This window comes from Sceloporus undulatus, chromosome 4 (genome assembly GCF_019175285.1).
Source record: "Sceloporus undulatus isolate JIND9_A2432 ecotype Alabama chromosome 4, SceUnd_v1.1, whole genome shotgun sequence".
In the NCBI taxonomy this organism is placed as follows: Eukaryota; Metazoa; Chordata; class Lepidosauria; order Squamata; family Phrynosomatidae; genus Sceloporus; species Sceloporus undulatus.
The window spans coordinates 62,410,854-62,423,122 of record NC_056525.1 but is presented as its reverse complement, the minus strand read 5'-3'; the positions used below and the strand labels follow the sequence as shown (position 1 = coordinate 62,423,122).

At 41.3% G+C, this 12,269-nt stretch overlaps 1 pseudogene; it reads left to right on the top strand.

The window, feature by feature from the left end:
* The first annotated feature begins 390 nt into the window (after positions 1-390).
* Positions 391-9,080, top strand: LOC121928972 (annotated as a pseudogene).
* The last annotated feature ends 3,189 nt before the right edge of the window (positions 9,081-12,269 follow it).

The window sequence follows — 12,269 nt, the reverse complement described above, 5'->3', positions numbered from 1 at the left end:
TTTGAAACATTATGAAGAGTTCAAATGATACTATCTTCCATTCTTAACCCTACCCTGTTTTCTTACTGCTTCTTCAGGTTTGGTTTTGAAGTGTAAAATTCTGATAAGAAGGGAAAGGCAAAAGGTGCACAGTGGTTTTTGACTGGCAATTTTAGTAGTAATCTTGTTTTCTGGAAGCAGCTCTTTTGTTCCTGGGAAGGAACAAATAAAGCAGTATTTTTCTCTACAGCTATCACCTCCAGACAATTCAGGGAGGAATCCTTGGAGTGAATAGGAAATATTTATTTCCACTTGCCATTGCTGCCTTTATACCCTTGAGAGCAGCCTTCCTACCACACCAACAATCGTTCAATTAACTAAAATCCTAGCAAGGGCACTTTCCATACTAGAATGGAAAGTGCTGACATTTTCATTGGCAGTTTATGGACAGCTGAGAGGGATCTCTGTCTAGGTAAGTAAAGCTATTGTAGCTATTTGCAACATCTTTACTGTAAGAAGACAAGCCCTCCCTTCATCCTCCATCTTGAGGGAGAGAGAGGCAGGCTAGCTCCAAGAAGCCAAGTCCTCCCTCCAGTCCATCTGCCTTGATCCAGGCCTCAGAGGTAGAAAAGAACTTCTGGACCTCATCCCCTTCCCCACCACCACTCCCTTCTCCTTTTGTGTCGTGTCTTTTTAGATTGTAGGCCTGAGGGAAGGGAACTGTCTAATTAAACATTCTTTCTTTCAGGTGTGGATATCTGTACTATAAATACAGTGGTACCCCGGCTATACGAAATACTCACGTTATGAAATTTCCGGGTTAGAAAAAAATCCATTGAAACTAATTGTTCGGGTTACGAAGGTTTTTCGGGTTACGAAAAATTTTGTTGGGCTTTTCGCGCTCGCACCGCGGGCTTTTCCCCATTAGCGCCTATGGGCTATTCGGCTTACGAAGTATCCGGGTTACGAAAGCGGCGGCGGAACGAATAATTTTCGTAACCCGGGTGTCCAGTGATATCTGCCACGTTACAGAATATATAAACACTTTAAAATATTTTTTATTCTCTATGGCATTACTCTTCTCTCTTTCTCTCGCTCTCCAGAAACCCACAACCCACCCCCATCCTCCCTCCCTCTCTTTGTAGACTACTATGTTAATTGATTTCAAATGTGTGCCTTTTAATAATGCTATGGAACTATTTTTCATACATAGTGGCATAGAATATCAATAAATAAATAAATATTAATATATTGCAAACCTATTTTTGGCTTAATATTTGCTCATTGATTGAAAAACCATTTATAATGTCATGTTTGATTTCTGCAGTTGCAGTGCACATTTTTGCATTGATCTTCTCTCACATGTTTTTCAGCAACCCCAATCTTGTCACACTGCTAGCTATTGGAGGCTGGAATTTTGGCACTCAGAAGTAAGTATCGCTGTTCCCCACACTTAAGATTCTCTAAATTTTGGGTGGCCACTTTTTTAAAACTAACTCTGCATTGGCAATTTTAAAGCTCCTACTCTCCCTCTTATGATGGAAGTTCTCACACTGTCTTCCAAATAAAGACCATGTTCCCGATCAAATAGCTGACTTGTATAGGGTGAGAGGGGTCTTCTTCTATTGGTGGGACCCTTGACACACTCATACAATCTGTGGACTGCTCTCTACGCCCTTGCTCTATGTGTTTCATGTTACTCATTAACCTCTTCTACAGGGCTGGAATACATATAATTTAACCAGTTTTATGAGTGTAGAGAGCACATAGGTGCCAGGCAAGGAATGGACACTTTGGCGCCTTACAGACGGGCCAAGACGGGTGCCGTCGTTGCACCAGGAATACGCACGAGGGGCGGCTCTCCAGATGCGCCTTGCCCCTTGCGCGTTCCGTACGGCAAGATGGCAGCGCCCTATACGACGGGCGTGGCCATCTTGACGTAACAGACATGCAGCGTCCGGACGTCTAAACCCGGAAGAGACGTCGCGAGTGCACGCTTTGGCACTTGTGACGTCTCTTCTGGGTTGCCGGAAGGAGCGCGATTTTCGCACTCCTTTTTACAGCATGGGGAGTCGTGTGGTTTGGCTGGCAGTGGCTTCCCCGCGCTGCAACCGGCAGCAGCCCAAGACCGCCCCTTTTGGGCGGTCTGTAACGGGCCTTTGTTAAGAGGCAGATTTTTACTGTGGGGCAGATCCACAGATCAACCCCTTTGTCACATGGTGGGTCATTTAAACATAGCTTCAGTTGCATGAGATGTAATCATGGAAATGTGTTTCCTTCCAACATAGTTTCAGATTATATAACGGGGATCTTGAACTATTCATCCAAGGTGATGGGCTAGCTGTGCCTCTTACTGTGTCAGTTATAGAATACATTTGTGGATGACACTCTGATTAGAAGGGCACTGATGCTACTGGCAGAGAAGTCCATAAATATAATAAGCTCAGGATAACATCTTTAGCTGAATAGAGATTAATGCTTAGATATACATGTGTAAGCAGTTATGGTGTGTAATAGCATTTAGCAGAGAGCATCTAAGGATTCTTCATCTCAGGTTCACTGAAATGTTGCCTCACCTGCCAATCGGAAAATCTTCATTGATTCAGTGATAGAATCTGCATAAATTTGGTTTTGATGGAATTGATTTGGACTTTGAATACCCAGGATCCAGGGGTAGCCCTCCTGAAGACACGCAGCGCTTCACAGTCCTCATTGAGGTGAGAAGCCAGTACACTAGGCCAACATGAGGGGGGTTGTTGTGGATAAATAGTTACTTGTAGCAATTGGGGGTAAACTGGAAAGAAGTGTCTTCAAATAAGTTTGGGAACTGATTTTATCTTCTGATGATGTCTTTATGAAACGTATAGGTAACAAGTGCTCAGGATGAACTGAGAAACAGATATGCATGGCTTTTTCTATCTCTCCATAGGAAATGCTGGCTGCTTTTGAAAACAGTAAAGTTGATGGGAGAGGCTTCTAGTCACTGCAGCAGTGTCTGCTGGCAAAGGAACCATTGATGCAGGTATGAAATAGCTAAGATAGGACAGTAAGTAGGATAAGGGCCAGTGAGATTAATTTTTTGGGGGAAAAAAGATTTTAAATTTCTTCTCATGGGCTTTCTCATGGGCATCAGCCTTAAAATTATCATGCAAATTGGACTATAGCCACTTTGGGTTTTCCACTGGACATAGGCAGGATATAAATAAAGAATATCTGAGTAATAAATAATGCTGCTACCAGGTCAGTGGTAACATCCCAATTTTGCCAATTAAGTTTGAATCAGACTAATCCCAACCAGAAGGTGTGGCATTGTAACAAATTGTTGTTGGTTTTCCATGACTTCTCTTGGCCATTGGTGTATAATAACTGTGTTTTCTTTTCTTTTCTTTTATTCCACCAGACTTTTAGATTTCATCAGCGTAATGACATATGATTTCCATGGAGGCTGGGTACCTGCACAGGACATAACAGCCCCTTGTGTGTGGGACCCAAAGATGAAGGCGATATGAAGTATTTCAACATTGTAAGGAAAGCTTTTGATCTTACAAATAACAAGAAAGAGAGGGAGAGAGGATTTTACAAGAGGCTGATAATGAATGAACTGGCAACTAATCTTACTTACACCCTGCAATTGTACCTTCACAGGATTTTGCCATGACATACTGGCATGAAAATGGTTTTTCCCCCACTTGAGACAGCTCCTAATGGGATTCCCCACTTACGGAACGTACCTTCAGGCTGACTACTTCTGACCACTGGTGTCTGGTGCACCTGTCCTCTGGAGCTGGCTCTGCAGGACAGTACACTCGCGAGGCTGGCTTCTGGGCCCTATTATGAGGTAAGAAATACCTTAATATTGTATCTCTCTTTACTTATTGTATTTATCATTAAAAAACCTCTATTTTTAAACACTCTTCATCCTCATGGTACCAAGGCAGTATGCAAGGATTTGATTACCCTAAGCAAACTGCGCAGCAGTAAAGAATATTACAATAATACAAAATAAACAAAACTATCAAGCAAAACAGATAGTCAAGAGGAAACATGTAACACACAGTTTCCAGTTCTGTTTACTTGCCAGCTATGTTTCTTACCTTTTGCTTGGAAAAAAGAAGGTTTAAGGGGGAACGCGCGCAAGCCGAGCATTTTCCACTAGTTCTGTGCTTGCACATCGGAACTTTTTTCCCCTCTGAGTCTTTTTTGTAAATAGTTGGAAACAGAGTTCACAAAGAGTCCATTCTGTATGTAACAGAGAGTGTTTTTATATGAAGTATTCATTGTTTTAATCAATCTGCCTCATTCATGGAGGCTTACAGGAATCTACATGACATGACATCAATTGTAACTCCCCTACATTTTCTTATTATTTCTCCCATTTTGTTTTTGAGGAGATGGATGCAGTGTGGTGTATGTGACTTTTCAAGGTTCCTGGGGGATCAATATGTCCCCCTTAGCTTTCCACAGTTGCCCACCCTTACTCTATGTGTATCTGTTTTCCATCAGATCCAGAGTACAGCTAGCAAGGATGAGATTTTCAAAGAGCTCAGCTAAAAACAACATTTGTCAGAACAAATCCTTCTTCTCCCTGGATCTACCCCAGAGTACTGAGGACTTATTTGAATCCAATTTTTTTTCTTCACCTATGATTTGAGTAGATTAATGCTTCTTTCTTGTCAGTGTTCTATTCCGCATCCCTGCCTGACCTCCAGTTTTGTAAGCTTTGGAATTCCAATACATCCTTATAGCAGTGTTCATTCAGCAGAAATAAATAGATTAAATAATCAGTCCCTAACAACGTCAAATAAAAGTGTACAGCTGTTGGTTCCTGTTGATCCTGTTGATCCCAACTAGGGGATTTGTGACAAATTATTTTGAATAGCATCAGAAGATAGCAGCTGATTAATTTATTTTCCTCCCAGGCTGTGTCTTGTTTTTTTCTTTTTTCTTCTAAAATAAAACAGTATACAGTGCTGTTTTTCTTTTTTAAAAAAGAAAAAATAAATAATTAAAGCTGGGGGAGAAAAAAATGATGCCAACTGTGAAAATGGTTATAAATTTCATATGATTCTGCAAGGTGAAACAAGTCTGTCATGCAACTGGCCTTAGTATGAGCGGACAAAGCATCAGTGTGCTTTATCCAAATGTGGTTCTCTTGAAGTAAGAGACTTGGGAAGTATGCATGATGCATATAAAGATGGCAGTTTTAAACCATACCAGTTAATTGACTTATTGCTGCTGTGATGCGCATGCTTGTTGACCATCTTTTTAACCATTATTTCCTTACTTATGGCTCACTGGTTCCAGTTGCATGTTCTCTCTCTAGATGTTTTGATCTAGCTGTGCTTAACATAAAGCATTAGATTTTAGGTGCCCACAAAGCAGACTTTATGGATGATGTTTTTTTTTATTTTATTTTATTTGCTTTACTATCATAGTAAGAATGCAGTATTAAATATTCCTCCCCCCATGTTTTTACAGATTTGTACATTTTTGAGACAGCTAAATTAGAATGGATTGATGAACAGAAAGTTCCATATACCTACAGGGACAACGAATGGGTTGGCTATGACAACATTGACAGCTTCCGATGCAAAGTAGCCTACTGTATCTTAAATTTTGCCATTTCCATGTACGAGAATTGGACTTAATGTTGACCCAGAGATATACTTCATGGTATTCAACTAACATCTTATTAAAGGTGAGCAAACTGCAGCCCCGTGCACATGCAACCCCCCAAAGTGGTTTTTTTAGCTTCCCTGCACTCCCTCTGCCACTTTAATTTTTAAAAAGCTTCCCTCCCACTAAAAGAGTCCCCAGACCAACAATGGACATGGTAGGGAATTCACCATGCCTCCCCCCCCAGTCTGTCATAGGCAAAGGAGCACCGTTTAAAGTCAGGACATAAACTTATAGTTTTGTTTTGGTTAAAGATCTTCATTGGCTGCCTATCGCTTCCGGGCTCAATACAAGGTGTTGGTAATGACCTATAAACCTAAATGGCTTGGGCCAGGTGCGTGGAGGACCGTCTCTCCCCATATAATCCGCCCCACACACTCAGATCAACAGGGAAGAAATTTTGGAGGTCCCAGGACACGCCATGTGAGGACCTCACAGGAGGGCATTCTTTTCGTGGCCCCTAGATCTTGGATAGTCTCCCAGATGAGCTCCGCTCTCCACATCCTTAGCTCTTTTTAAAAGATTCTGAAGACGTATTTTTTCTCCCAAGCCTTCCCACCATGAAAAATCTTTCCTCTTACACCTTTTCAGTGATGACCCGGACTGTTATTTCGGACTTCCCCTTCTATCTGGCCCTTTTGTTTTTATTATTATTATGCTGGTTTTAATGCTGTTTTTAATTGATTTTATTGAAATGTTCTTATACATAACTGTTCGCCGCTTTGATCAAATTTGAAAAGCGGGTTACAAATAAACTATATTATTATTATTATTTATATTATTATTATTATTATATTATATATTAAACTAATCTCCCTGGTCTAAACCAGATGTGAACGGCAAACACATGAGAGAGTTGCTGGGACATTTAAGCAACAAATATCTATATATATATAGAGAGAGAGAGCGAGAGAGAGAGAGAGAGAGAAGAAGAGAGAAGAGAGCTAGGGGCTATGATGTATATGGCGGTTCCCAGCCTCTGGCAATTACCCACTCTATGAAACTGTGACAAGCAACATTAATCTTTCTGTCTGAGTACACAGTGAATCGAAGGTGAAATGTTATTTTCTAAAGGTGTAAACCATCACTGATCAGATGGTGAGCAGTATAGCTACAGATGTGAAATAGAAGAAAAAAACAGCTCTGGAATTCTTGCTTTAAAACGCTTTCTTTTTGTTTTGATTAGGTCAGATACCTGAACGGAGCATGGGTTTGGAGGTGCCCATGGTTTGGCCATTGAATCTGGATGATTTTCTGGGCACATTTTGTAATGAAGGAACAATCTCTATATCTTGAACTGAAGAGACTTCTTGAATCAAATGGTAAGATCCATAAGATTTAGTGAGACCTCTTTGCTTGCTTGAGATGACATTGCCAGAAATGTCAAATACTGAAGCCTATGCAAGTCTAACAGGCATGAAACTTATATTTAATTTCAGCTCTGTCTTAAAGGTAGTGAAATGTGTGTACTGCTTGTAAATCAATCATATGAAGTATAGTGATGTATGTATTTTATCTCTGGAAATTGTCACTATAATAACCTTGCATGGAAGAACAGCATGCTCTCAACCATGCCATTCTTTATACTGCCATGTCATTATTTGGCCCTTGTGAACATGCCATGCAGAAAATGAGTTTATTCATGGAGATATTGCACTGGCTGTCATTTCCCGAGGGCACAGGCTGAGACCAGGCGGGGATTGTGTTTTACAGCTCCATCCCCAGATCATTTTCATCCTGTGCCAGATCGGACTTCTCCTGTTACTTAGCTAAAAATGCTTCTTTTCCATTCTTAGCAAAGTAATGGGAGTTGTTCTGATTGGGTAGGGGATAGTTCTGATCTGCGCACAGCTATGTGATAACACTGGTTCCAGCCTCATCTCAGCCCGTACCCAGATCTGGAAAAAGGCAGTGCGCATATCTCTCTTTCTGGGCTAGACAGAACTGGGCCAGATTACCTTTGATTCCTTTGGGGTTGCATTTGGTGGGTTTTTCATGCTGCGAACAACACATCCTGTGATCACTTATTCTTCCTTTGCTTCTGAATATTGGTGGTATGAATTAATGAAATGATTTTTGCAGATCATACCAGTTGGCACATAATCTGGTCAGACATTTAGGGCTGTAAGAGACTTTCATGGTTGCTCACTTCACATTAATCCTGCCGGAATCCAGTCCTTGCATCAGAAAAAAGAATTCTCACAGAGTGTTATTACAGTCAGTGCAAACATATTTGTGTGGTGGAAGGGAGAGATACAGCTTGTTTTCTGCCAAACCAAGACTCTTTTTGGTTTGCTGAAGTTCTGTCATGCTGTGACCAATTGCAGTTGAAAGTTATATGAAAAAACAAACAAACAGTGAACTGACTGGACAGCATGGGATAAGAAGGAAAGGATCATGAACTAAAGATGATGAAATGCAGCTGAAAGATGTGGTGTATGGTATTGTAGCAAGGGCTAGTGGCAAGAATATTAAAGACATTGCTGGAGCTTAAGTAGCCGATAAAACAATGTAGTCTAGTTATCATCCCATCATGTTTACAGTAAGGATACACCTTCTAGAAAGAAATTAAATCAGTAGTCCCTAAACATTTTTGGGCTACTGCCCCTTTTCTTCCTGAGTGATAACTCTAGTGACCCCATGCCTATTTTCTTGATATTAGATCTACTGACTGTAAACATGATAAGGTTTGACAACATAGACTTCATTGCTTTATCTACCAGCCAGCCAGCCATCATACTTCAGCCAGGCCCAGCTTGCCTCTGCTCTCTTCTCCTACCCCAGCCTTTTATGTGTGAATACAACCGTGGCAGTGATCCAGCAACAGGAAGGCAAGCTGGACTGGCTGGCTGCTCAGTTGTTGCTCCCAGGGTGACTGAGTGTAAAGGGAGGCAGCAACTGAGCAGCTGGCAAGCAGTGACTGAGATGCATCCTAGCTGTGCCTCAAGACGGCATGGGTGAGAAGTTTTTCAGTCTGGCTGCCCAGTAGCTGCTCCCAAGAGCAAAGGAAAAGCTTCTTTTTCTTTATAAAAAAATCTGTACCTGCTTTTGTTGATTTTTCGAACCTGTATTTAACCTTACTGAGAGCCTCCTTGCATCCTAATTGTGGGAGAAATTGGGAATAAGTTCACCACAGGAGAAATACCACCGAAGTGTTCCTATCTTCTACCTCTTTCAGGGATCTCAGTATAGGCACGCCAGTTTTCTCTACTGTTGGAGTGGCACTTTGACTACTACCAATGCCCTTTCTTAAAAGCTTGAATGTAAAGTGTCACATAGCATATTAACCATGAATATGGTTTTCTCACTATGTTGGTGAAATTTCTTCCAGATCCCATTACCGTATTGGAGGAATTTCTGGATGTACAACTCCTCCCACAGGTACTACAACTCCTCCCCGGATACTAAACTCCTCCGCTGTGTGACACAACTCCTTCCCAGGCATTACAACTCTCCCCTGGGCACTACAACTACCACAGGACCTTCTGATCCTAACTGTGTGCAAACCAAACCAGATGGCACCCTGCTGACCACAAGACCAGACCAACTTCTATAGTGCTAACCATCAGGACTTTCAGCTTTAGCTGTGCAGCTGGGTTGGTTTTTGATGTAACTGTAAGTGCTGCACTACCCTTAAATATTGACAGATGGTGTACAGTTAAAAAGAGGGGATTTAAATCAGGTAGCAGTATGTCCACAGTAAACTCCTTTCCTCACGAACTCTAAGACTGGTGTTTGAGCTTATGTTTTCCTCCTGTCCACTCATCCTTTTTCCGCGTTTGCCATGTCTTTAGAATGTAAGCCTGAGAGCAAGGATGTTTGCTACCAATATCTGTAAGCACATTCAGAATCCTTTTTGGCTAGGTGTTATGAAAAAAGAAAAAAAACAACACACATATAAATCCCATTAGGCATACTAAAGTAAATTTGTCCTGAATTCTTTTTTGAACCATATATTAGCTGGGTGGCTTACTTTCATTCATACTCAATAAAATGCAGATGGAGTCCCCTTATCTGAAATGCTTGGGATGAGAAGTATTTTGAATTTTGGAATATTTGCACAGACATGTGATACCTGGAGATGGGCCCAACTCTAAAACATGAATTCATTTAGTTACATATCCATCGTATACACTTAACCTGAAGGTAATTTAATACAATAGTTTTAATAATTTGTAATGAAACAAAGTTTGTGTACACTGAAACCATGCAGAAAGCAAAAGTGTCACTACGCAGCACATCCAGGAAAAAGCATTTTGGATTTGGAAAATATATGAGGGATACCAACTTATAGTTTGTATTATCTTACATGTCCCTTGACAACCGGTGAGAGAACGAACTCAACAGGAAAGTTCATATTCTTAAAACTCATGTGGCAATCTATCAAGCTAGATTGGAAGCATAAAAACACATCCTATTAGTCCATGTACCCTAGTCCGTTTACTTCAAACTGGCCACAAATCTCCAACGATTCCAGGTAAATGGTTCACCTCTCCAGTTTCCAATCAAATGTCAATTAATTGTAATATTTTAATTAATTTTATATATTCTTTCTAATCTCTCCATATGGGACCATAAATGGCCCTAGAGAAAATCAACCTTGAACCTCTCATAAAAACCAACAGAATCCATTCTTCTAATTCTGGGGATATTTTTTATCACATTCCCACTAGACTCAGAGCATGAGAAAGAAACTGAAATTGTGCAGTGAGCAAATAGTGGCCTTCTCAGTGCCTCTCTGCAACACCTTTTTCTCTTCCTAGGGAGACAGTAATAAAAGCCTGCCTTTTGTTAGCGGTGAAAAAACGTGTTCAGAAAAAAAAGCCACTTTCAAGATGGTCTGCCCTCAAAGGAGCACAGAAGTGCTACGACAGTGTTGAGAGGCACGAGAAAGCCTGTACTCTACCCACCCATTACGACTTTCTTCTCATGCAAAAGGTTCTCTAGAATGAAACTATGAGACATCAGATTTCACACTGCTTCTGATCTTACAAGAAAGTGGCATTGCAAGGCCTACTTGAGCCCAGCACCAGCTTTTTTGGCCCTTTTAATTCATTTGGCAATCCATCATCGCTGTAGATTATGATGGGTATATCTAATCACCTTGTAAGGGCTGAATAGGAATTTCTCATTTTATTCCTCATTTGGCCTTTGGTTGGCTCTTATTGCTTACTCTTATACTATATCTTTTTGTATTAGGCTTAAGTTGATCTTTTCTTATAACCAGCTAGAAGAACTTGTAGTTTCGGAACTATAAGCATCCTTTATCATCCTGCATAATGAAAACTTTTCTATCTCGCTTGTCTGGCTGAGGGCTGGAAAAAGGGGCCAAATCCTGGGGACTTCATGCATACCTCCCCCTCCTGAACTCTAATGGGGATGGAAGAGTACGAGAGGCTGAGCCCATTATTATATTTGCTCCTAGTAGATTCGGGGGAATCAATAAAGGGTTGACCCACACCACTTGTTTCATACTTCATGCTGGGATTTTTGAGACGCAGTGAGACACTCCCAAGACAGCATCATCAAACACTATGGGTAGGGTTAGGGTTGGACAGGTGGAAAATGGGACTGGGCTCGGGCTAATGTACATTTAAAGTATTGCAATCACCACCTGATGACTGAAGTTCTTCCTCCGTCATAGCTAATAAAGGCACAGGAGCCCGTCCTGTTTTTCCCTGGCAATTCCACTTGTAAGCCACTAAAATACAATTAACACTGTAAGCTCATTAGACATACAAAACTAATTGGGGATAGGAGTGGCCAAAGTTCTCCCTCCTAGCTATTTCTCTCTCCGGACCACGCCTTCTCTTCCCACAAGCTGGGTCGTAGGATTGGAGAAACCATTTGGAACACTGTCTGGACCCAACATATGCTGCCTTGTTTTCCTTACTCCGCGCTTAGTTACATCAATGAAAGAATCACGGGAAACAAACACGGTTGAATTTTTTAAGGGTCTTATCACACCATGTTGTTATACCATGGTATCCCATTGACAACCACTTGTACCCAAACAAGGGTTTGTGCTGGGGGGGGGTGTGGCCTGCGGAATCCCAAACCCACAGAAGCCGCATCTTTTAACAGTTTGGGGCATTGCTTAGCTCAAATGAGCTTTGGAGATGCAACATGCTCTCACTTGCAATCCTGTCTACTTATGTAGGCGACTGAGCGGACTCCAGATTTTTGGGTGAATAAACATAAGGTTTTTAGTAGAACGAAAATATTCAATGGTTCAACCAAAAAAACATTCGATAGTATTCACACACAACCACAGTATTCCAGAGCTAACAAAACCAGATGTATGGACACAATCGCGAACTTTTTAGCGCTGCAAGAGGTAATATTTAGCTGTCCCCTGGGCTATGGAACGCAGGATGAGGACTCAGACTGAGGTCATGAGTGACAAACAGTGTATAGAAAGGGCTCTCTGTGTACGCTGTACCCACTATAATCCCTTATGCTCAACCTGTGCTGGGTTTGGGTACTTATATTTATACCTGCGATCCTAGCCTCAGGGTTTTAGGGCTTTTATTGTCTCTTGCAATGTAACAAAGACTTGCTGGTCTTCTCATGCCCAGGTACAACATAGCGACTTACCACTATTACTCAATTAT